The 26,706-nt window shown below is 33.0% G+C and overlaps 1 protein-coding gene and 1 long non-coding RNA gene across 2 annotated transcripts in view; one reads left to right on the top strand and one right to left on the bottom strand.

The window, feature by feature from the left end:
- Nucleotides 1-26,706, bottom strand: part of LOC124536524 (low-density lipoprotein receptor-related protein 2) — a 199,798-nt gene that overhangs the window by 120,943 nt on the left and 52,149 nt on the right. The window lies entirely within an intron of this gene.
- On the top strand, nt 8,034-17,262 carry LOC124536525. Its single transcript, XR_006966882.1, has 4 exons — nt 8,034-8,047; nt 9,427-9,431; nt 14,574-14,577; nt 16,623-17,262. It is a non-coding gene; the product is annotated as an uncharacterized LOC124536525 (long non-coding RNA).

Raw genomic sequence — 26,706 nt, 5'->3', positions numbered from 1 at the left:
CTGCTCAATTCTCATGTTTCTGGTCGATGCATTAACACTGAGAGATGGATGAAGGTTGTTGTTTTCCTCTGAATTCTTAATTCAAATCAAATCACAATAAACTTTATTCAATTGGGCTTTTAAAAGCACTTTTGAATCCTGATTTTACAATAAAGTGAAGCTACCACCGCTTCGGAAAGTAGATTCTACCGAGAAGAACCGGCAAGAAACTGAGTAGTTACTCTTTTTTAATATTTAAAAAATACAAAGTCATGTTAGTTAAATACAATTATTTAAATTAATATATCCTGCTTGGAAGTCAACAGGTATTAACTCCACGCTTTTTTATCATCTATAAAATCTTGTATCGAATAATATGCTTTTTCTACCAATGTATGTATGTATGTATGTATTATATATACTATATATACTCTACAAAGATATTTTTATATCGTTTATTTCCACGAATGAGATTTTTGCAAAAGAACACATGGTATCCGGTAATAATTAAACACAATGCCTTCGATCAACATTAACGTGATGTATGTATGTGTGTTACGGATTTATCATCAATGATTTGTAAAATTATGATGCAAATTTCTAAGCTTATCAAATATTTGCATAAATGATGATCGTAAATTGAAATCGTTTGGCTGATATTGTTTTGGCTTTACAAATATTCTGTTAACGCATATCGATTTAATTTAAAATCAATATGCTTAAATCATGTATAGTTCAGATATATTCAATAGTGAGTTGACATGGCTAAGAATGCTTTAACAATCTTAACCAAAGATTGCCAATTTTAAACCCGACCAAGTACGACTGAAATTTATGAGTATCTCTTTTTTGTCTGTAATTAATGTTGTGCGAGGGAAAACTTAAAGAAGCCTTTCTCAGTAGAATGAAAATCGACATACGAAAGGGATTACTGGATTTATCCTTGTTAAAGAGTACAGTTTGAACCGGTGTTACCTCAAATCTACGTTTTATACCATTTTGTGAAATGAGTACTACCAACTACAAGTGCTTGTAAAAGTATATTTTCCTTTCAAAATAATTGAAAGAAGATCTTGGCCCATAATCGGATTACTGGTAGAATACAAATCTTTAACTTATGTATTTTTTTTATATGATAATAAGAAATACGTCATTAACTACATAAAATGCGCATGAGCAGAATAACAAGACCTAATCAAAATGATATAAATTATTGAAATTATCCTCTTAAAGTGTGACGCTGCGCTGGTTCGATCATTACGATGTTTTACGATTTTTTTGTATATACTTGAATAGATTTAAGAATTGTTAAAATACTTATAGTTATAAATATATTTATTGAATATAATCTATTCTAAATAAACAAACACGATGAGTCAATATATAAATTATATGTGTATTCTATTACCGTTAACTTTATATACATAACATATTCAGTTAGTAACATATAAATTTGAGTTGGTGTTAAAATAATGACACTTTACTTATGTCTATTGGATCACATTCAATAATGGATTGGGCAGCGTCGCCCTTAAAATCAAATTTAGAAAATCCCATTTTAGTGTACTTTCATTATGAGAGATCTACAGCGAATTTCTAATGTTTTAGATAAGAAAGGAACAATTCTCATGAAGATAGCTATTATTGTTTTACATATATTCTCTTATTATATGTTTTTATAATATATCGAAAGCAGTTAATGATTTAAATGAAAAATTCTTTGAAATTTTGAAAGAATATAACTAAAGTATATTTTGGTCGCTCAGTACAGACCACTATACCTTATAAGCTTGTTTGAGACAAAGGTAATTACAGATACTTATTTAGAATGTGCTGAGTGCAGTACTTTATTCAATTTATTTACACTCAGGTATACAGAGTGCTTACTATTCCCTAAGAACCTCAACAATGAGATTCCTAGATGTTGTTAACTACATACGTTAAGTACTATTCAGTAAGTGTTGCAAAAAATAAACATGGTACCTTAAAACAATAAATAAAATATATTTAATGAGTATCAAATTACATAATATAATTTGTAATTCAAAATAATATTGTCAACACTGCGCTATTTTACTCATCACACTGTATGAATTTAACTTCCATGCTTTAAAAACTCATTTTATTGATTTTTTTTATATGTGTGTAGTATTGCTGTTGGCCCTACTGGCCTTTACAGCGTCACCGGTCTTTCGGGCGAGAACTAATGTCCCCTGCCCTGAGGTTGAGCGCGGGGCTCGAATTTGAAGTTCTTCCTGAGGGTGTCTCCTATGAGATCGCACCACGGCTCAGAATGAAGTCGGTGGGGGCATTTTATTGACTCGCATACAATATTAATATGTAAATCATTTGTACAAAACATCACCGCGAAAAAAGACTAGAAATTCCATCTATACAATTATATGAGAAATAAAACTAACAATTGACTCAAACTAATTTAAACAATATAATATGAAAGAATGCAAAAGAAAATATGTGTAGAACATGCGAAGAGATTAGCAATGGAAATTAAACGATAGTATAATATTTGTAATATTCAGTATATATTTAATTATAAGAACAAGTTTAAGTACATTTATAATACAAATATACTCAAATATCTTAACGCGAAGCCAGCTAGATGAACACAATAGATTCCGTGTAACCTCTATATATCTGATTATCGTGCTTTGTGCCAAAGAAGCCAATCTCAGTGGAGTCGCACGAACGATCATAATTTTCTTCAAAACATCTCGTGTATTGTGCGACACGCCACATTCGTTGTAATAATACCATTGAACAATACATTCCGCGAGAACATTCTAGAACAATAAATGGCGATGACGTAATCTTCGTGATAAGATTAATTATATTTAAATTTATGGAAATACAACTCGAAAAGACATTTCGTTGATTCGCCACGGGACTTTTTGGCGTTGGAATTTACATTTGTCATATAGCGTTGTATATTATATATTTAGTTGATAAGATCTTTGGGTAAGTACCACTCACTCATCAGATATTCTAACACCAAACAGCGGACCTCAGTATTGTTTTTTCCACTTTGAAGGGTAAATGGGACAGTGCAGCTAGAGCCACAAGGAACAGTCACAAAGTTGTTCGCGTATTGGCCATGCAAGGAATGGTTAATATTTCTTACAGCGTCATTGTATACCACGGACTATCTGGTGGTGACCACTTACCACCAGGTGGCGCATTTGCTCGTTTGCCTACATTTGCAACAATTATATACACTTTGACCAGCCACCGAGAAAAGAAATCTAATAAACTCCAAAGATCTTTTATATAAGACAGGATGCATTTGTCCAATCACAGGCTTTTTAGTCAGGAACATCCAAATTCCTTATTACTCATATATACATATCTGTTTAGTCTTAAATATTTTTACATACGTATTGCACTTGACCTTGGAAACATATCCTTGACTTTGAGATTCAAGGCCGTACGGTGGCTATCAGTGACGATTATGGTTTGCTTATACAAATACATTATTAAGTAACCAATATATGCGTATCTTTACAAATTATGTTTAAACGTATTTTTGATTTTCGAGTTTTAGAAAGATATTAGTTCTCAATTGAGAATTATTTTTCTTTAGCGATAATGCTGATTCTAAGGATTATAATTTATTCGTTTACGATTTACGATAAATACGGTTTCAAGAGTAACAAATCAGGTATTGTATGTATTTACATAACAATAATTCATCCTATAGCATGTTCTTCGTATAAATTATTTAAATAAGATATTGTCTCAATTTTATTTAATAATGATGTACAAAAAAATGTTTATATTCTTTTCTTATTTCATTATAATATTACGCAATATATATGATTTTCTTAAATAAAAACGTCGGATCGTATGTAAATTCGCGCGCTCGGTGCCAGCTGGTACCAGGCTGCGCGCGCGCCGGCGTAACGTGACTCGACAACCTTGCTATACGGATACACTTCTTCGAACATCATTAAAACAAATGAAAAACACTTTTTTAAACCCAATTTCACGAGGAATACTATATAAATATATCATCAAATAATTTCTTACAAAATCCTAAGAGCGTGCAAGATATGCTTTATTTTCTTCCGTTTAGAAATGGAGCAACATTCTATTCTGAACAGCCTATATAAAGCTTATTTTAAACTCATATATATTAAGTGTGAATTACAATGAAAATAAACTAAATATTTAAGTATAAATTCCTGACGGGCTTATGGGACACCTGATGGTTAGTTAGACTATCATAACAAGGTAAGAAATATAAACCGCCAAACATATCAGTACTTCTTTTTAATAATAATTATTATATAAGTAAAAATACAATAGTGTTCGTTAAAGATTTTCTTAATATTGCGTAAAATTCTGCCGCGTGTATGAAATTTTTTAATTGTAACAAATAGAAACAATGGCTATTCTTTTTATTGCAAAATCATTATTTAAATACTTTATTATGTAGTGAATATACACTACAGCTATAACTAAACATTATATATACCATTACCAAAGAAATGGTTCTGTCCGCTTAATTATGGAAAGTATGTCTTACTTTTGTAATTATAAAGAATCATTAATGAAGCATTGCTACAAACGTATCGTGCACACTGAGCAACAAAAGCCAGTGATCAAGCCGAGATAATGCTTAAAGGGGCCTCGAGACGAGATTTAATAGAAACGTCACAAGCATACCAACCAACGACTTATGGATAACCTATTGAAGCACACGTTAAGAGGGCCCCCTTAGTCGCATAATAGGGGACTGTTGATGATGTTACCTTTATTGTATGATACGTCGATGATACCCGAGCAAGTAATTAGCCGTGAACATTCCGAGTTGCACATTTATATAAAACATCAAATCATAGCTCTCTTGCCGATAATTTCTACTAGTCTTCGCTACGAGTCTGCGCTATTTTATCTTGATTTTCTCTGGATATTTTAAAATGGCAATACAGATTTATAAGAAGTCTAATACAATTTACTCTGCTCGATTTATATTTGTAGAATTACCAATTATTCCGACACGATAAATTGTTACGTTTATTAATGTTTTAATTGTCTGCTGTGTTTTATATTTAAAAAAGAAAATCATTATATTTTAAATCAAGTGTAACATAGTAAACACACGTTAGACAATACTTAGAAGGACCATCCCTAACTAATTCTATAACAAAGCGGTTAATAGCAACAACGGGGTTGCACATACTCGAACTAATTAGCCAAAAACCTATTTGTAGATGTTTCGCAGCTGGCTAAATCCAGGAAACAATATTCAACTTCAAACCAGCGCAGAGATATTAGATTTTAGGCGAGCTCCCACGTCGGGCGCCAAAATTTGCTATCAAGTGGTCATCTCGCGCTATGTATTCAAAACACTATTGCGGATTATGAATTTAGGAATATACTCTAGTTTCTAATTTACTCAGCGTTGTTTTAGCCTCAGCTTACAATATTAGATTTTCACTTCGAATACGACTAGTTATTTAAGTATCTTCAAAGCAATGTATCGCATTAATTATATAATTTAAATAGTATTTCATGAAATAACTGGAATAATTTTTGCACAATTCTTAATCTGTTTTATTTGTATTTCTATGTAATTCTTTTTTCTTAATATTATAAACAATATAAATAGTAATAGTAAAAAAAAATCGGCAATACTCTTAATATAATGGTGTAAACTTCGAGTCAAAATATTCAGCTCGTTTTGATAAATCACTTACCATGTGGTATAATTCCGTTGACGGCGAAAATTATGTAAAAGACTTAGGATATGAATTATAACTTGAGTCAAGGTTACATAAGGTCGAAATCAAAGGAACGATAAGCGTTGCAGTATATCTCGCTCGTCAAAAACTAACTTCCCCGTAAATTCATTTCGCTTGATAAGACATAAAGTTGGCACTGTCCACGTCTCGAGAAATTAAAGACTTTACGAAAGTTTGATTTACGAGAGATTTTGTGAATTACGTCCCACTTGGAGAGCATTTAGCTAACTTTGCGAATTCTGTTTGTGTTTTAAATTTCTTTTTAACGGCGTCTTTTTTTTCTTTTTCGGTTACATTTTATTTGTGTTTGTTAAAAATTGCTTTTTTAATCACAGCTAAAGCAAATACACTTTACAGTACTGAATGGAATACAGATTCAAAATGTACATTATACGATAATGATATCCATCAGATAAAAACTCTTGTGTCCTTAAATTACACTTTCAACTATATCGAACTTTTTTGTCGGCTTATTAAGCGTTGTTTATTAATATTTTTTCAGGTCAGATTTCAATATACGACTAAGCAGAGGACTAATTCGTCACCTAATTTTATGACTTTAGGAGTCGAAAGCTAATAATGAAATTAACGATATTCACTGATTATCGATGATTCTTTAAAAACATCTCCATTGTTGATACACATATAATATTTTGAAAGTGCATCACTACATTAAACATTCGAGAGAGAGCTTCAATAGTAAAAATAGCAATATTTATAAACAACAACATTATTTACTATCTCTGATATAATACACATAACATCCGTTAATAATGACGTATGTTCGTCACTAAATGTGTATCGAGTACGGCAGATGAGATTAGTAAGCCAGCTCCACCACTATTGTTTTCTCAGGTTATTTACAAATAGCTTGCGTCATACGAGGACGAATTGTCTCAATATTTACAGTCCATAAATTGGCATAACCTTTAGAACGGTTCAACGTCCGACGGAGTAAGGCAACACATCTGCCGACTGGTTGTGCAACTGGTCGTTCGCTATTTTGCAATTTACGAACGATACATAGAGTTTTATCTAAACATACGAGTATATGCGGTGAAGGAAAACATCGTGAGGATGTGTCGAATTTCATAGAAATTCTGCCACATCTGTATTCCACCAACCGCATTGGAATAGCGTGGTGGAATAAGTTCCAAAATCTTCTTCTCGAAATGGAGAGGAGTCCTTAGCCCAGCAGTGGGAAATGTACAGGATGTTGTTCTTGTTGTGTATAATAACTAATATTTCTCAAAATTCTTACCATTTTGTGTAAATATTTTATCATACAGAACAGATACACCGTGAACAAATAACTAATAGCGGAAACTTGGTTCTAGACCCCCACTTGGATTTGGTTTGACAAAAATTTTAACCGAAGTTTTTGAAGGCAGCCGTCATTTATAAAACATTATTTTTTGAAATCCTGACCCAAACCAGAAAACGCCAAACTAGGAAAGTCCGTACCGTGACCTAGCACCTATCCAAACATTGAATCCTTTAAATAAATAAAGTAGATTTTTAGAAATTATATCCTACACATTAAGTTGTCCATTGTAAATTTATAATTTCATAGTTAACCCGAGACTAAGACGAAAACACTTGATTAGTCTAAAAATACCATTGACATTTGAAAACTGTCAGGTCATATTTCCACCACCGTAAGACAAGCCAGTCGAAGATTAGTAAATGCAAGCCAATGTCTTGTAATGGTAACACGCTCATTACGTGTTCAGTTTCCCATGCAGACGTGGTGAAAGTTTCCCACGCTGCCATCCGACTTTGTCATGTAACGTAAGCATCTTTATGATCATTGCGACGGCGAATACTTACAACATTACAGGTACGAGTCTTGTCAAAATTAACCGATATGAAACTGTAAACGAATCGTCGTTACTTACGACTTTTTTGAATAAATTATACCAATTCTATTAGAGATGTCTTCTATGTTTATTTTCTAAGTTTTGTTGATGCGTTTGTCTATTGACAGGCATGAATTTATTTTTCTTGGTCACAACAAAACAACTTTTCACGTAGTTTTTTGAACACATGTAATAGAAAATGTCGGTTTCAAAATTAAAAATAGTTATTTGGATCTAGCTGCAAATGATTATAATACATATCGAGTTTTAATTGTTACACACACACTGGGTTTTTGTTCTAACAACTGTCTGTGTGTATATAATAGGCTGTACTTTGCCATATTTTATAATTGGTTCAATTCGATGGAAGCTTTTAAACATTGTATAATGCTCGTATTAAACGATACATAACCAGTTTATTTAATTTCATTCATGTTTATAATATACGTTACAATTAATTTATATTGCATTATATGCTGTTAGGATTACATATGCCGTAATTGTAGGTAGAAATCCAAGATCGGATTGATTACCGTTATTAATAAGAGAGCAGGATCATCTTTACACAGTACAAAACAAAGACGCTTACTGCAGTCTGTCCCTATGTATGCTTAGATCTTTTAAATTACGCAACGGATTTTGATGCGCATTTTTTCAATAGATAGTGATTCGAGAGGAAGGTTTTTGTAAAGAAATTCTATAATATTTTGGTATCAGTATTGCACCCGTGCGAAGCTGGAGAGGGTCGCTAGTTTGTTATAAGTCGTTACCATTAGATTTAATGATTCTACCATTGAGGATGTTAAGAAAATACTATAGAAACATATCAGCGGATAGAGAAGACAAAAGCGTATACTTAGCAGAAGTAATCTTAACAACGATGAGCGAATCCATAATTTATCTTGAAGTATTTACTTGTCCGAGACAAAGAAAGATACTCCTCAGCTTCCGAGTTGAATTTTTACAAGCCAATGAACCGTTAGCTTTAATAGTAATGTGAGTTAGTTATTCCGGTTTCACTTAAGTTATGTTTTCGATAAATAATATCGAACAATCGACGTCATTTGAGAAGATTACTAACGTTCATTTAAATATATGTCTACTGTAATATCCTTCATTACTGTGAGGGTTTTTATTTAATATCACAATGGACGAAAAAAAATTTTAATTCTTTTTCAAGACAGTACTTTTTAACTCATACATCGATTACAGTTAATAGTGGCTTATTCGTGAACAATAATTAATTCATTAAATTTATATGCATTTAAAATATTTAATGCTAGTAGTAGCCCGCAGCTTCTCTCGCGTTTTAGGGCGTTGATTCTCATGTGTCAGGCAAAAAAGTAGACTATGTCCTTTCTTAGAGTTTAAGTTTGCTTCATACCAAATTTTGTCAAATTCGGTTCAGTGGTTTGGTTGTGAAAGAGCGACAGATAGACAGAGTTACTTTCACAATTATAATATAATATAGATTACATGAAGAAACAATTATGTGTGGTTCGATTTTAACGTCGACGGATCCCGAGACGTTGAGATGTTTGCGCATTTAAAAACAAATAGCAGGAAAACCGGGTGTCGTTAACCAAGGCAAATAATCTGAAACTGTCCACTTGAATTTTTCTAAGACTTGCCATCCTCCTTCCATTACGCTAATGCATTTAAGCAAGTCCTTATAAAAGCGTCGCAGATGACATAAAGACGCGTTTACAGTGTGCAGTAATATTTAAGACATTTATATAAAACTAGATGTGTCCGCGACTCTGCACAGTTTGAATTTAACCTAAGTTTAGCCTAAGTTACTCCTTATTATATCAGTTATCTGGTAGTGAAAGTCCCGTCAGAATCGTTCAAGCCGTTCCAGAGATTAGCCGGATCAAACACACATAGGTACATATAGACAGACAGCCCAAATTTGTAAAATATATATGCATTGAATAAAAAAGGGGTATTTTAATATTACAAACAGACTCCAATTTAATTATACGTGTAGATACTCTTAATAATCATATAATGCATGGAATGCTATAATTGCAACTTGTAATATAAAATCCTTCGACAGGAATTTTGCAAGCTTCTCAGATAACGCACTGGCACAGAATACGCGAATACAGTTTCGACATCAAGTTGGGTAATATCTGACATATCCTTTCAACGACCTAACAGATTAATGATAGGGTGTATCATAATTATAAAACAATCAGATCAAGTATAGTGGCGTAGCAGAGGCGGAACGGTGAGGAAGGGTCACGGTGCATAGAAAAAAACGGACCCTCACCCTCTCATTCCCATCCCTCTTTAACTAATAATTACCCTTTAAATTTACAGATATCAAATAAGAAATCTTGTGCGCAGGCTTGTGTTTTTCTAGCTTCAGAAGCTTAAGGTTTAGTATAGAAGGCCCCCTGAACTCCGGGGCCCTGGTGCACTGCACCTACCCTACGATAGCTACGCCACTGAGTATAATATGATTAAATAAAGACAAAGAGAAACTTAAACTTCTTTCCATTTGAATGAACGAAATTAGTTTCACGATATAACGAATGGCCTTCAAGTAGGCGCTTGTGTATATTGCACGCGTAATTAAACTATAACAGAACATTAGCCTAATGCAATTGGATCGCGAATGATTTAGCTCCAGTGTGAACAGAGGCTTGCTCCCGTCATCGCGTCTCTTGATATATCTCCAGCGCTCGCGTGCAGATACAAAGTGCAGCCAGATGGCTGTTCTAAACTATAATGCAATATATTTTGAAATAAAATCATCTTATACCATTATATTAAATACAGACGTAATTATTTACGTTTTTACAGATTTTTTATTAGTTTACAGTCGATATGGTTCAGATATAAAACACACAGATTTTTCGAGTGTCGATACAAATCCAAGTCTTTAAATGATTTTAATATGCTGTAATTTAATTGTGGTAGGCTTTAAAGGTGGTATACCACGTAAATGTACTACGTTAAAGAAAACTTCGTGTGAAAATATGCAAGCACTGCTGTAAAAACGACCTCCGTGGTCGAGTGGTGAGTAGTACAGCGGTTTTAATGGGTACACCACTCCGAGGTCCCGGGTTCTATTCCTGGTCGAGTCAATATAGATCATCATTAGTTTTCTATGTTGTCTTGGGTCTGGGTGTTTGTAGTACCGTCGTTACTGCTGATTTTCCATAACACGAGTGCTTTAGCTACTTACATTGGGATCAGAGTAAAGTATGTGATGTTGTCTTATATTTATTTATTTATTTTACTTGGTAGGTACGACAGTATATTTTTTTGAAATGACACTCAAATCGAGATTACCTAGCTTAAAAACTAATACGTTATATCCCAAGTCTGGCTCACTTTACAAACCGTTATACAACAACACCAAGTGTTATTATTTTCGCCTAGAATATAATTGGAGGCTTCAACAAAGCCCAAACACATTGGTGTTTGGGCTTTGCTTTAATTTTAAGTTAGGAATTCGAATGTTTATATTGATAAACATTCGAATTCCTAACTTAAAATTAAATATAAATAAGTTAATAAACCACAGATAGAACAAGATAAGTGAAGCTAACACCTCAATCCTTTGATGGATATTAAACGATAAATTAATAATTATCTCAAACCACAAACGCAGAGACGATTGCGAAGTGCTTTCAGAATATGCATTAATTACAGCTCGTGTGATGTCTGAGCAAAGATGCGCTCGGTCCTTTGGGATGCTGCGTCTGAGATACTATTGCACGATGGATTGTTTATTTAATCTCACCACGATTACACTTTTGGAAGTTGCTCCATACGCTAATGGTACTCGCAGCAAATATTACTTAAGCCGTGACTTTATCCGCTAGATTAGCCTCTTTGCTTGGAATTGCAACATAACATAACTTGTTAGGTTTTCAGATCAAACAGGATAGCGTATACAAGTCCAATACACGATACTTAACTTATACACATGATTCTTATTTCATATGTTGAACTAAAACATTAATTGGGAAGCCATTGGCCTCTAAGATACGGGCTTTCCTAGTTTAGGGTCACAGGGCCTCTGTGAGATATGTATTTTGATATGAGAACAATAAATATATTTTGATTTGATTGGTTTTGATATAAATGTATATTCTCAGCTCTTCCGAACGTAGATCTGCCGAGGAGATTCGTCAAAAAAATCAGTAATTTTTTTTAAATTACCTGTTATTTACTCGACAGTTCTATTTTATACTGAGTAATACAACTAATTTATAAATTAATAGGAGCTACTCAATATGTACGCACCTAATAACCTGTTGATGATGAGGACTATAAGTTAAGTCTCTAAATAAGGGCAAAAAGTAAAATGGTCGTATCTTTTAACCGAGTATATTTATGGAAATGTAAGCTAGTTATTTAAATTGATTAATTTCATTTTATTAATAGGCGATACTATACTAATATATATACTATACTATACCCATATGCGGTTTTAATAAATAATATTCATTTTTAATGAAAACACTTCGATAAAAATATTCGTGAATTTTTTTTTGATAATCATACGGCCAAAATGGGGATCAACAAAAAGGAATTTACCAAATCGGTTCACAAATGACAGAGTTCTGAGGTAACAAACAAAAAAATACAACCCAATTGATAATCGCCTCCATTTTCCAAGTCCGTAAAAGTGAAATATGAGTATAAAACAGGCCATCGAATTGGGTTAAATAGGGTTAAACAAATAAATTGTTTATAAAATAGCTTCCCAGATATTCTATATAAATATTCTCGTAAATATCAATTCAAAAATGTCTTACAATAATACTTGTTTGTTATTTAAATTGAATAAATAATATTACCCAATACTCCAGTATATTTCGTAAATACAAACTACAGCATAACTTATATATAAAGTAAAATATATCGGATGGTTTTTCATTACAGATATTTACATAGTTTTTCGAGTCGATCCAACTTATTGAAAGGTACGCAAACAAAAATATAAGAGAACATTTAAAGCGTTCGTAAAATCATATTTTTGGTATCAATATTTATTTAAATATTTTCTTTTCGAAACGCTTTTATGAACTTCTGCTTTAAACTCCGTGCATTAATTAATAATTCCACGCAACCATTTTACAAAGTCTAATTTTTGACTCCAAATTTTCAGAACTTTAGAGATGTTTATAGTTTTCGTGTTCGTAGACTATCCACTTACATCTTAAGCAGCAAATACGTATCAAAATGAAAAGCTGCAAGTTACCTGGAACCAAAACAAAAAAAATATTACTAGCTGTAAGAATAACTTAATTATTAATTTGCTGTTCAGACAATTATCCACAAATAGTTCAAACAATTATCATAAATTGCAAGGAAATCCTGGTCATCTTGATTGTTTTGCCTTTAGTATCAAACCTATAACCCATCATGTACATCCTTAAACCCATACGAGCAAGTTCAGGATTCGACGGTTGCCTATACTGGTTGTTTTGCTCACGAGAGCGCTTTGCAGTTCCGTCGATTCAAACGAAAGTTTATGAAGACGAATAGAAAAATAAATTTCTTATTTTATTTCAATGATCTTTGAACTTTTATGTTGTTCAAAATGTTATGCATATCTTTGCCAACTAGAAATACCCAGAGTTGATGTACGATTTGTTTTAAGAAAAATCCAGATTTGTCTTTCGATAGTTGACAGTGAAATGGTTTCTCGATTCTGATTTGCGCGCCTTCAAAGCTCGAATTAAGTCCAAAAGATCGTGAACTATTTATAACATAACAGATTGTATGATTTGTATTCTAACTAATCATTATCATAGCATAAATCAGAGTCGCTTAACGGTGTCTGTCCGATTTATGCTTAGATCTTTCAAATTACACAACAGATTTTGATGCGGTTTTTTTAATAGATAGAGTGATTCGAGAGGAAAGTTTTTGTTTATAATACATGGTCAATGTAGTAAAGAAACAAGAAAAAATCTGTAGCATATTTAGTATCAGCATTGCACCCGTGCGAAGCCGGGGCGGGTCCGAAATATAGTATAATTACATAAATATCTTTTCATCGTATAATTTAACTAGAAATTCGAAGCCCGGAGTTAAAAATGAATATATCGTACGCGGCGGCGAACGTGGGATTGAGGGACGATCACAGACCGTTGGGCAGTATTTCTGATTTTCGTTTTTTCACTTTCCATTTTAATCCGCCGGGCGGACTGATTGCTTCCGAACCAGGTGAAACGCTATCGAAAACTTTTATACGGGAACATAAATACGTGCAGGAAACCTCACGTCATGGTAAATTCATTTTGAATTCTGATTTTTGTTTTTGGACAAATGAGTAAAGGGGAGAATTTTAGCCAAATATCTCTCCTCTCTGATCTCATTTACTATAAGAAAATAGCACTGTCATTTTAAATTTATTTTATAAAATCACCAACTCCTATCATAGTGACACTTCAAAGAATACAAACCATTCAAAGAATTAGGGATTACTTGTGCTTCTGTTTGCCAATAAAGCAACAGTATCATCAAACTATAACAATACCATTAAAACAGTTATCAAATAATAAACAAGAATTTCGAAAAATGGCACATTATTAAGTCACCGTCAGACTGGCACTTAAAAACATTCCAAGATAAATGTATCCCTTGTACAATTGCCAATTATAATACAGCAACATACGTGTCATCGAACTATGGTGATAAAATAATTAATAATATCGGAAAAAATATTTGCAAAGCTCGAACAGAACGGTCAACGAATTTCATTTTCATTTAACGATTCTAAACGGCGTCGGTCTGACGAAACTACAAATGAATTTTAAAAAATTAAAGAAGTTGCCGAAATTCCGGTCTAATTGGAAACTGCTGTCGAGTCAGAAAATTATTGTGTTTATGATTTTAGCATTAGTATTTTTTCACTTTTAATTAATTTAAGAGATTATTTGAATTGCTATACTTTTATAACATCTATACCTAAATAGGCAACAAAGTTAATTAGGCAAAAAAGACAAGTAATTTAGTGTTCTTTTCACCTCCGTATGCGACTTAATAACTCTTAATAAATTTATTTATTTATTTATTCATAGGTACACAAATAGAATACAATCAGAACATACATTAAAATTACGAAATCACACAATTTTGAGCTAGATTACATTCCTAAGCATGTGTACACGGCATGTTCATATCAATTATATATCAATGCAGTCTGGTACTAATTTATGTAATAATAAAAAAATAATAAATTATAGCAAACATATAAATTAAAATGAATTGAAATTGAAATTTAGAGATATAAGCCAAGAAGAGTATGTAATTATACATATAATAAAATTGGAGTGTCTGTTTGTATCATACGTATGTGTACACATACCACGGTACACATACCAAAATAACATTTTTTACAATTTTTGTCTGTCTGTTTGTTCCAACTAATCTCTAGAATGGCTGGACCAATTTGACAGGACTTTCACTGCCAGAAAACTGATACAATATAACTTAGGGAGTATCTTAGGCTACAATTTTTTTATTTTGTTATATTCAAAGGCGTACAAGGTCGCGGGCACAGCTAGTTGATAAATATAAATAAAAATAAAAAAACTTAACAACAGTCACTAAATATATTACATTAAAGTTAAAATGCCTTTCAGTTGTTCAATTTCTTCGACGTCTTATTATTTATGGCAAGAAACGCGGACATCCCACAAAGGGTTCTTTCTAAATAAACTTTAACTGGGGTGCTCAGAGTTTGACAGTTTGAAAATTCAATCTCTCTTAGAATAGCTTTATATTGCAGAGAGACTTTAATCCTAGAAAGAATATCAATACAACCAATGTAACATATTTAAGAATTTCGCTGAATACATATTTCGAAGCAGACATTATGTAGCCTTCACTGTTCAAATATACAACAAAAACCGCATGTAAATTTCCCACTGCTGGGCTAAGGCCTATTCCTTTTGAGAATAAGGATTGGAACATATACCACCAGGCTGTTCCAATGCGGGTTGGTGGAATACAGATTTGGCAGAATATCTATGAAATTAGACACATGCAAATGTTTTCCTTTACCGCCGAGCACGAGATGAATTATAAACACAAATTAAGCACATGACTATTCAATGGTGGTTGCCTGGGTTTAAACACACTATCATCGGTTAAGATGGGCGCGTTCTAACCACTGGGCCATCTCAGTTCATTCAAATATTATATGAATCAAATTAGCGAACTCGACATCACTGATGTTTTTCTTTTGCAATTTAATGCATAAGACTTAACTCAGTGGCTGAAACACAAATCAAATTATAACTCTGGTATTCAAGTAGTGAATATTCTATAAAGCTTTCTGTATATTTTAATGTCACTTAAATTTATTTGTCCACTAAGTATTTTTTATTATTATTTGTGTATAGTTAAGATCTTAATAATAATTTTGTAAATAAAAGAAAATTTGTAAGTCAGAATCGATATTAGTATTCAAGTTGCCTGAAACAACCACATTTCAATCAAACAATTAAACGTAAACCTTTCACAAATACACATTATATTACATAGGTCGGTAATAATACATATATTTTACTAATTAAAGTGGGTATATTAATTATTTCCAAATTAAATTTATGTATCTCGCATGAAAATTAACGAATATCAGAATTCCGCGTATTCTAGTAGTATCTGTATTGTGTAAAAATTAATTGAGAGATTAACAAAAGCATAATACATAATTTAATAATAAACAATCACCTAACAAAAAATGGATAGATAATTCCATAAGAATGCTGGAGCACATTATGTAATTAGTAAGAAGTGATTCCGTTGATAGTTAAAAAAATGCCACCGCACGTATAATCGATACGCGTATGTCTTAAGAAATTGGAAAAATACTATATGTTCATACTTTAGATATTTAGATTTATATAATTGCGTCAATATACAACATACAATACTTTAATAAATCCCAAAATACATCCTACAAATACTTTTATATTTCAATTGATTCTTTCCGTTTAGATTTTAATATTTATTTAAATCAATAAAATGGTTATTATATGACTAGTACAGTCACTCGGGGTAACTTTAGCCCAGTCAGGACACTTTTTGTAGAAAATAATCGTTTTAATTTGTATACTGCTCTCCAAGTAATTTAATATCAGTGGGATTGAACCATTGCTGTGTAAAATTTGCAACCGATTTTGATTTTAGTTAAATGCAGGCAAGGAAAATTTTGCGATTTTAGGCTGGGCCAAAGTTTTGCGGATACTTGGGTAACTTTGTACCATGTATGTCTGGATCTGGATTTCACTACGTATGTTTTAATTTCAGGATTATGGTTAACTTTAACCTCGTAATTTAGAGCTAGGAAGAAGCAAACTTACGCCATAGACAATAAAAACATAACAGAAAGGTTAGGGTTGCCATAAAATTAACTAAAAAATGTACATAAGTGTATTTCTTTACTGACCCTTGAGAAACAAGGTTTTTTAATAAAAAAAAAAAAATGTGCTTAAATCAACCTAAATCTAAAATTAGAAATACAATATCTTAGTAACAGGAGAAAACAAATACCTTAATCAACAGGAAATAACATAAGAAAGTAGTTGTGAAAGATGCTGAAACTTATAGGTTAATTTCCCCATTCCATGTATAAAAAGTCATCATGTATTTCGTAGTATCCCCTTTTCACAACTATTTGCTCATGATCTAAATACTTCACAACAACTTTTTTGTTGCAATTCAGAAAATCAGGTTTAGATGGCCATTTCCACCCATCTGAAGCTTTTTGCATTACGGAAATCTTTAGGTTCTGTGCCAGGCTCTTGATGACCTTACCAGGAAACAGACACTCTTCGTAACTCACAATACAAAAAGATTCATTGCCCTGTTGACCTGTTTGATTGGTTGTATCTTTGTGTGGGCCAATGTTTTACTGAAGGCCAAAGTTACCCAGACTGACTTAAATTAAGCTTATAATTAAAGTCGAACAACCAGCCATTCGTTTGGCTACACACGAACGAGAAAGGAGTGCTGATTAATAAATATCTGTATCATAAAATAGTAAGAGTTTTACTACAACTAAAATTCTTATGACGAATAATAAGTGTAAAATAAAGGCTGTAACACATATATGAAGAAACACATACACATTAGACATGTTCCTTGATGTGAGTGCACACTCGGATAAAAATCAAATCCGAATAACTCCGAAGTAATCCTTACGAAATTAATTTCGCCGCTGTTACTTCAGCAATAATTATAATGATGCCTACTAAGTTAAATCCCTAAATGTGAACCGAAAACATGATGCTGCTAAATCCAGAAGGCGCGGATTCAGCTCCGAATAATGGACCATAACACGGTGTTAATGTTAATGTACTTAATTAAATTTCTGCGGTTTATATTTTACTTTGAAATTAAGTAAACTTGAATACGTGCAACAAGACTTATTGTGCCGTCAGATTATATACATTAAATAGATATAGAGAATACATATACATAAAATTCAAAATTACATTAGCACAAGAGACGATTGAGATTTACTTACAAAACTTTACTTGGTGGTAGAGCTTTGTGCAAGCCCGTCTGCATCTGCGTAGTTACCACCCACTCATCAGTTATTCTACCGCTAAATAACAGTACTCAGTGACTGAGCCAGTGTAACTACAGGCACAAGGGACATCTTAGTTCCCAAGGTTCGTTGCACGATGTAAGGAATAGTTAATATTTCTTACAGATTCATTGTCTATGGGTGATGGTGACCACTTACCATCTGGTGATTATGCTCGTGCGCCAACCTATACCACATAAAAAAACTGAGTATTGTTGTGTTCGTGTATGTAGGATTAGTGGGTTAGTGTAATTACAAGCACAAGAGATATGACATATGTGCTTGGATGTATTGGCGATGTTAATATTTCTCACAGAGATAATGGGCGTTTGTGACTTGACTATCAAGTGGCTCATTACAGTCCGACTACCTGTTTTCAATCATATATTGTTGATTGCAAACCATCTGAGAAACGATTCCCTGCATTACATAAACTTATCAGCCGTAATCACTTTTTATCTAAAAATATAAGTAATTACTTCCTGGGCAGTGTAGACGTTATAAAGTTTAAGTACATCATATTCCCGGTCCTTTTATATTTGTGAGTTTAAAAAAACTATCTTAAAACATATATTGTATGTTAGACGATCTTCTAATTTATTAATCAACGAGTCCACTGTCAATCATGTCACCTTAAATTAGACAAAAAAACAAAATCGGTTTGAAGGTTTAGGAGCTACGATGTCACAATCAACGTACAGATAAACACGTTAAACACATAACTGTCCTCATTTTGCGTCGGATGTTAAAAAAGCAATTATCTCACTCAAAGGACTCTTTTAAAAAATTCACACCCTGTGCGCTCTCAGTCTGTAATTCCCATATAATTTTTAATTACATATTCCATTTGCTAGTTATCACGGGATAAGTCGGTGCTTACATCAGCTTGACGGCTAAGCCCTGGCTTGACGGTTTACCATTTCTAGCTAAATTAAATAAATTAGCGACACTGCATAACGCTTACACGTGTTACTTGGGTACAAGAAGAAAAAGTCATTGGTCTTTAATAATCTTGTACAAAAGATTTTTAGCAATATCGTATTCTTGAGGACACTAGGTAATTATATTTACGCTATGCTTGAGCCGAAATGGCCCAGAGGTTAGAACGCGTGTATCTCAACCGATAATTGCGGGTTCATGTCCAGGCAAGGACCACTGGATATTCATGTGTTAAGTTAAGTCTTTCATAATTAATCTCGTGCTCAGTGGTAAAGGAAAAATCGTGTGTCTAATTTCATAGAAATTATGCTACATTTGTAATTTACTAACTCGCAATGGAACAGCGTGGTGGAATATGTTCCAAAACTTCTCCACAAAAGGGAGAGGAGGCCTTAGCCCCGCAGTGGGAAAATTTGAAGGTTGTTGTTGTTGTTGTATGCTACGCTTGGCTGGTAAAGAATCATTCATGAGTGGTACCAACTACCTCCTGAAATGAGGTAAGCCTCACCACCTATGAATATTATGTTCCAATATCCAGGAACCTACGCGGTAAACATGAAGTAAAATACAAGACAAAAGGTGTTTAAGGACTCCGCCATACGCTGGGACGCTTTTATTCTTATTCACAGGAGCAAGGCAATATTAATTTCATAAATTGATACGCCCTATCTGAAGTCTGTTAAAACTGAAAAATATAATATTTTCTTGCAACAAAGAATATTTTACCTTTAAACTTTGACTTTGCTAGTAATGCTGCACTAGTATGCATTAGCTTTACAATTATATTCCTTAGTAGGAATTGCATATATTTCTCTCTCTTAGTGTTGGTAGAATGCACATGTGACAGAATTTCGATGAGATTAGACACATGCAGGTTTCCTCACGATGTTTTACTTCACCGCAGCGCACGAGATGAATTATAGACACAAATTAAGCACATATATGTAGTAGTGCTTGCCTGGGTTTGAACCCACAATCATCGGTTAAGATGCACGCGTTCTCACCACTGGGCCATCTCAGCTCTTATCCTGGTAAATAATTTAAGGAAAAGTCGAATTTATAGAAAGTGGAAGTTTAGAATGACATTAAATATTAACATCAAGATTCATTTATAGCACAGAATTTATAGCGCGATCAAATTCAATTCAACGAACCGTCGACTATATGTATTTACACAAAACAGTTAGAAATTTAATTAATCAAACAAGACTCGAATAACATCTGGCTGAAACCGAAAAACAGATGAAAAGGAAACGACGGCCAACTCTGCGTAACAATCGTTTGACTAAAAACTAATTTGGAAGCCTAAGTGGGGTTAGTTCGAAACTACAAGGTCAAGCGGTCAGCGCGGGGTGACCACAAGACTAGATTTATAAAAATAATACCGTTGACTGTTTTATATTTAGTATTGTAATTAGTAAACCAATGAGGATTATAACTTAGTAGCTAGTATTAAGTAAATACATGTAAGATCAATAGCATTAATAAAAGGCAAGTGTATTTATACCAAATATATTGAATATTTATATTATATAAGGAGTAATATGTAATATGTGTAACGCAATGTAACTACATGCACAAAATACATACACACTTTTTAGTTGAAGGTTCAAGGTTACAGCGCCATTGTATATGAGTGGTTGCGACCACATCAAGTGTCCTATGTACCTGTCCGAACGCGTTTATGATATACGAATACCGAAAATAAAAATAAACGTGCACTCTTTAATCAATATTCACAATTTTCAATCGACTCGTGAATCAGATTATTTAGGAGCATAATAGAATAGAAAGATATATTGAGACGATATCTTTGTATTCTTTTACGTTTTGCTGACAGCCAATTAAAGTGACAAAGGATATTAATTTAAATACTATGGTTGGCATTATATCGCGTGTCTAATGATGCTCACAATGCGAACATTTACCTACAAAGGTGAACAATCACATTCCGAGGACCGTCTGGCTACATTTTTCTATCGTTATGCGTTAACGATAAATATATGCTGTAACTTTTCTTATTTTATTTTAACATATTTTTTTTCTTGACAGCACTACTATCACGATCACTTATTTTTCATCCTATCTGTCAATTTTAAGTACTTGGTAAAAAACATAATGGCATGCATTATGTATTTAAGTACAGAGATTTTTACCCTAACTACAAAAAAGATTCTGACCATTCTATTCTAGTCTCTGCATTGTGGGTCATTTTATCCTTGATATAGATTGATATGATGGTTTTTATACATATATATAGGTATAGTGATGTTATTATTGCTTTGGGTATGTATGTCAACTAATGCTAAGTGATCATCTCTGTCCGTAAATTTTGGTACAAACCCAATAAAGGTACGCCACTAACTTTGAAAACGAGTTACACCAACCATCTCACCCTTCCAACTGAAACACAACAATACCTGGTGTTTGGTTGTTTTCGTGTCATTATAAGACAAGACATGTGCACAAAGTCATACGATTAAGCAAACGCATTAGGCATTAGTAGTAATTTCCTTATCATGTCCTAAAACTTGGTTACCCTACCCGGGTCCGAAACTTTGAAACACCTGGTGACGACTGTAATGTAATTTTAAATGAACTTTCCGGGATCGCTACACGAGCCGCTCTTAAAGACGGCCCGATGTTCTTACGACTGAGGCTGTTACTAATTTAGCATGAATTACTCTTTATCCATCTTTTACGCTTTCATATGCAACGGATTTGATTGAGGTTCGTGTCAACTGAAAAATTAATATTTTTCAAAAAAATTGCGTTTATTTAAATAATCATCTCTGAAAAATACTAACTGATCATTACTTAGAGTTAAATCTAAAATGTTCCACCTACCCTGGAAAATGATGTTATGTCCTTTGTGCTTATGGTCAAACTGGCTCACTCACAATTGAAACCGGAATACAAAATCATGCTAAGACCTCATTGAACAGAGAGGCCTAGCGTAAAATAGAATTAAATATTTCATAAAATATTACGAAGTTATTGATTAAGTAAATATATATTTAGGTATTAATTTAAAAATAGACCGTCATTGATCTGTTAGTTGGTAATTTAGCTGGCGTTACTTATTGTGGGTGAAATCAATGGAACTTAATTCCCACTCATTATATGCTAATCGCATTGATTATGATCCCTTCAATTTATGCGTGATTTGGAAACGATACCTACTGGGTCGTGTTGCATTAACATGACAATCAATAATACCATAAAAAATCCTTATTTGCATATACTCGTAGATGTACCAAGAATATGAAACAGACCGAAGAAATATATGCTAGACATAGATAATTAATCCATGTATTATAAAATTTGTTTGTTTGTGTGTAGGGGGTAGTCTCCAGGGCTATTAATCCAAAACATTATATTTTTGAAAACCCATTATGACAATAAAAAATAACAAATATAATCTTTTTTTTTATGTCTTTACTCTAAGTCCGCACAACGATATCTTGTATCATTCGTTCTCACAAATGCACACCAATAATAATAATTTAACATCATCAGGGAATATATCTATATCATTATATTAAGATATCTATAAGGAGGTACGCGTAGCAAATTGGTCTAAATTGTGACAATGGGTTGCTTTTGACGAGAAGATACACTCCTTTAGCAGGAATTGAATATTCAAAATATATAATTTCGAACTGTTGTCAGCTTTGTGTCGATTGGTCAGAAACAGAGCTTGTATCGCCACCCTTATCCCCAGTACCGATCTCAATTGTTTCCAACACAACAATGGACAAAGATAAGCGCAAAAACTGTAGTCCAATGGCTCGATAAACTTTATTCGGAGCGCGATAATCATTAACCGTAACGCCATTTTGATGTAATTCATTGATTAATTAATTTATTTTCTTTGTTATTCACTTAATACACTAATAATAGACTTGCCCATATTTTGGGCTATGTTTATTTATTTTGATTGGGTTACTTTTACGTGTTCCTATTAATCAGAATCAAACTTTCAGGATTATTTGCTGAATTGCCTTCTGTTTTTATTTATCATACATTTCTGACTTCCATATCGTGTTCCAAGAAAGATAATTGGTACCAACCAATTATCTTTCTTGGGCGGATTGTTGGTTTCAATTAGTTGAGTTTACTCACAAATGTTATGATAAAATCATGTAGTGTTGTTTATATAAACAAATGGCATGAAAACAAAATCATTTAAAAATATGTATTTCCGTCTCCACTGTGTAAATACTTTCATTGTGTATGGTTTATAACTTTGTGACACCCGGCGAGTCCGTCCTCAACCCAGAGAACCGCAAATTCGAAACCGCTTAGGAAGATATTGGTTACAGATATATTTGTTACGGTTTTAGTATTTCCTCTTCAACAAAACCAACACGTTCGTCGGTGATAGTCAAATGGGAGATGTTTGGTGATGATGAAGTCAGTCTAGATAGATACCATTTCACACATCGAATATTTTACGACCAAGTTACAAAACAATATTGTTGGATTCCAGTTTGGAGGGTGATTGAGCCAGTGTAACTACACGTCTTGTTTTCCAAGATTAACGTATTTATAATTCAATGGATGATGACAATTTTTTAAAGTAGTAATCAAACAAAGCATAAAAACAAAAATTTTCGGCTCATTTGAGTTTTCGTATATCACAGACAAAGATTACATATAGCTTCATATATCTTCATAATATGGAATATGCAAACTGTAAATTCCATTTTAACGAACGACAAAGCAAGACATTATATCGTTATAGTTTACACAGCGATAACAGATTCTAGAACTAGCACGGCAGTTTGTTCAGTTCACACTAAAACCGACTGTAATGTTCAACGTAAGAGGCTAAATCTCTGTAAATAATACAATTAATGTTTTGTAAATAAGGCGAGTCGTAAAAGGCTTATGTTGAACAAAGTAACAAGAAGTTAGTCAGATTCTGATAGCAACTAGCTTCGTTTCTCAACAAGACATTTCAAATTCTGAATTAAATAATACCTATCCATAATCACTTCTTTTTACTTCTCAAAGTTCTTGAATGTTCTATTTATTGAGGTCATATTTAAAATATAATTAAATGTATTTGCAATATACCATATTCATTCTTTTATTCACCAAAAGGCGCTAACGACTCCATTACAGTAAAACATTTTGAGGCTTTACTAACAAAATACAATTATATAAATAATATATAAATGAGACAACATCACATACATTACTCTGATCCCAATGTAAGTAGCTGAAGCACTTGTGTTATGGAAATCAGAAGTAACGACGGTACCACATACACCCAGACCCAAGACAACATAGAAAACTAATGGTAATCTACATTGACTCGGCCGGGAATCCAACCCGGGACCTCAGAGTGGCGTACCAATGAAAACCGGTGTACACACCACTCGACCATGGAGGTCGTCGAATTAAATTCACGTGCATCCTTTCATCCACCATTTTCAGCAGAATAGTTGGCCAATTTCCGCAAAACTTCAGAACCTCATCCATAACCACAATATTTGTGTCAATTATTGTTGAATACACAAAAATTATCAATTGTAGTGGAGATGCAGCCACAGACATGCCTTTTTGCTATCAAACTTTAATACCTACAGTAAAAAGGTTGTAACCCTTTACCCAGTGGCGGATTTACAAATCTGCCACTAATAGGCTATAAAATTTTTGCCGCACCTACTTTTTTTACAACATTTATGATTTGTGTTCTATCGTCCTCATTACATCGATTTTTTCCCGTTATTGGTATGATGACAAATGATGGCAAATCCGCTACTGCCTTTTATCTTCACAGACTTTAAACTAAGAAGGCATTTAATACCAACTACAAAAGTTCATCTCCATCGTGGAACACTCGCCGGAAATGAAGTAGTATCAAATGCAAATATGTATGAAACATGCGTTTGCATTAATGTACGAGATTTTGCAAAGCTCCAACTCGCTCAGTATTCATACAAAACATCAATATGGACATACATAATTATAACTTAAAATCTTGACAACTTCAAGATCGTAAAGTCGTTTTAGTAACTTCAATAACACCGTAAAAAACTCTCCTGGTTCAGGAAAGTGTTTGGTGACAATTATATTTTGCTGCTTCAAAAAATGGCTGAGCTTCATCATATAATATTTTAGATTTATAGGATAATCTTAATCGCTATTATCATAATAGGCTATTTGACAATGCGAAAAATAAATTGTAAATTATTGTAATCAGTGCATATTCTGAGATTAAAAATGGTTATTTACTAACGAACGTTGAAAATAATACTTAATTTATTCAAAAATACATAAATAAAAATGCATTTTTTCAAACGTTTGTCACGTGACACAAAACGCTCCTGATTGGCCGGACTTATAATTGTAAACCTTGCTTTTCTACTATATGTACCACAGATTAAAATACAAGAAATTGACGTCACCGACCACATTGCAGCGCCATATTGTTTTAAAAACCAGTCAAATAGCCAATTATTAACTGCTCGATTGGATGGTTCTGGATTCATCATCTTCATCATCAAGAGAACTTCTCTCCTCACTCCGTATCACTCGTCACGTACCTGCACTAATCCTTAACAGGTTCGAACTTTACGAGCTAGTACTTTGCTTATATTTCTATTGTGACTGGGTTGCTGTCGGTTAGTAACAGGTCACTAAAGCCTTAGTGATTAGGGTTCAGCGATAAGAGATGCCGGTTACAGGTTTAATTCTTCCATTCGCAATGACTTCCTAACAGCAATGTAAGTTTTACAGTTGATTTGTCTAAATAATTTTACTGATCACATTATTTAATTTTATTATTAAAATTACCATTGCTGTTAAAGTCTCTACTAGACTTAAGTGATGTTTTTAATACAACCTGTATACATTGTGCTACGACAATCCGTTTAATAGTAACGACATAAATAATTCTTTCACAAATACGGAAATATTTCCAAAGACCATCCGTCGCTTGTTTGGGTAAAAGGTTATAAACGATTAAGTCATGTCGAATTCACTTCGTTTATTTAACAAATCTTCGAGTGACAAAAGCTTACTAATCAATTCAGACCGACATATGCTGCAGTCAAAGTATGACTCGATCAAAGCGCCCAAATAGGGCTGGCAATGTTACGAGTACATTTTAATTGTCATTTTCATTTGATCAAACTAAAAATAAACTTATATTAATCATATTTAATTATATACATACATATATGTAAACATGTCTCCTGTATGAAAGTGTATGAGTACTAAATCTGAACACTATCATCTACACAATCTAGTAAATAGTAAGTTAGTAAAAATATTTATTAATTTATAGTAAATAGAAATTTGATGAAACCCTTGTAAATATGTATTGTTGGGAAGTCTAAACCATGGTGTTTATTGCTTATATTACTCTACACAAGAGATCCCAATTGACATATCTCTCTGTTTCGAGAAACAGATACGGTAAGTCCTAGAATCGGAGATATTTGTCTCAAAGTGGTCTCTCACTGAGAACATTGTATAGTTATAGTTCAGATGCGAGCATTACTTGAGTAAGTGAAAAGAAGTTGCCACTTTGTAACATTATTAAAATGGGATAGAGAGAGAAGAATACAGAAAGAATATTACA

The sequence above is a fragment of the Vanessa cardui genome, chromosome 16 (assembly GCF_905220365.1).
Source record: "Vanessa cardui chromosome 16, ilVanCard2.1, whole genome shotgun sequence".
NCBI lineage: Eukaryota > Metazoa > Arthropoda > Insecta > Lepidoptera > Nymphalidae > Vanessa > Vanessa cardui.
This window is presented reverse-complemented; position numbering and strand designations above follow the sequence as displayed.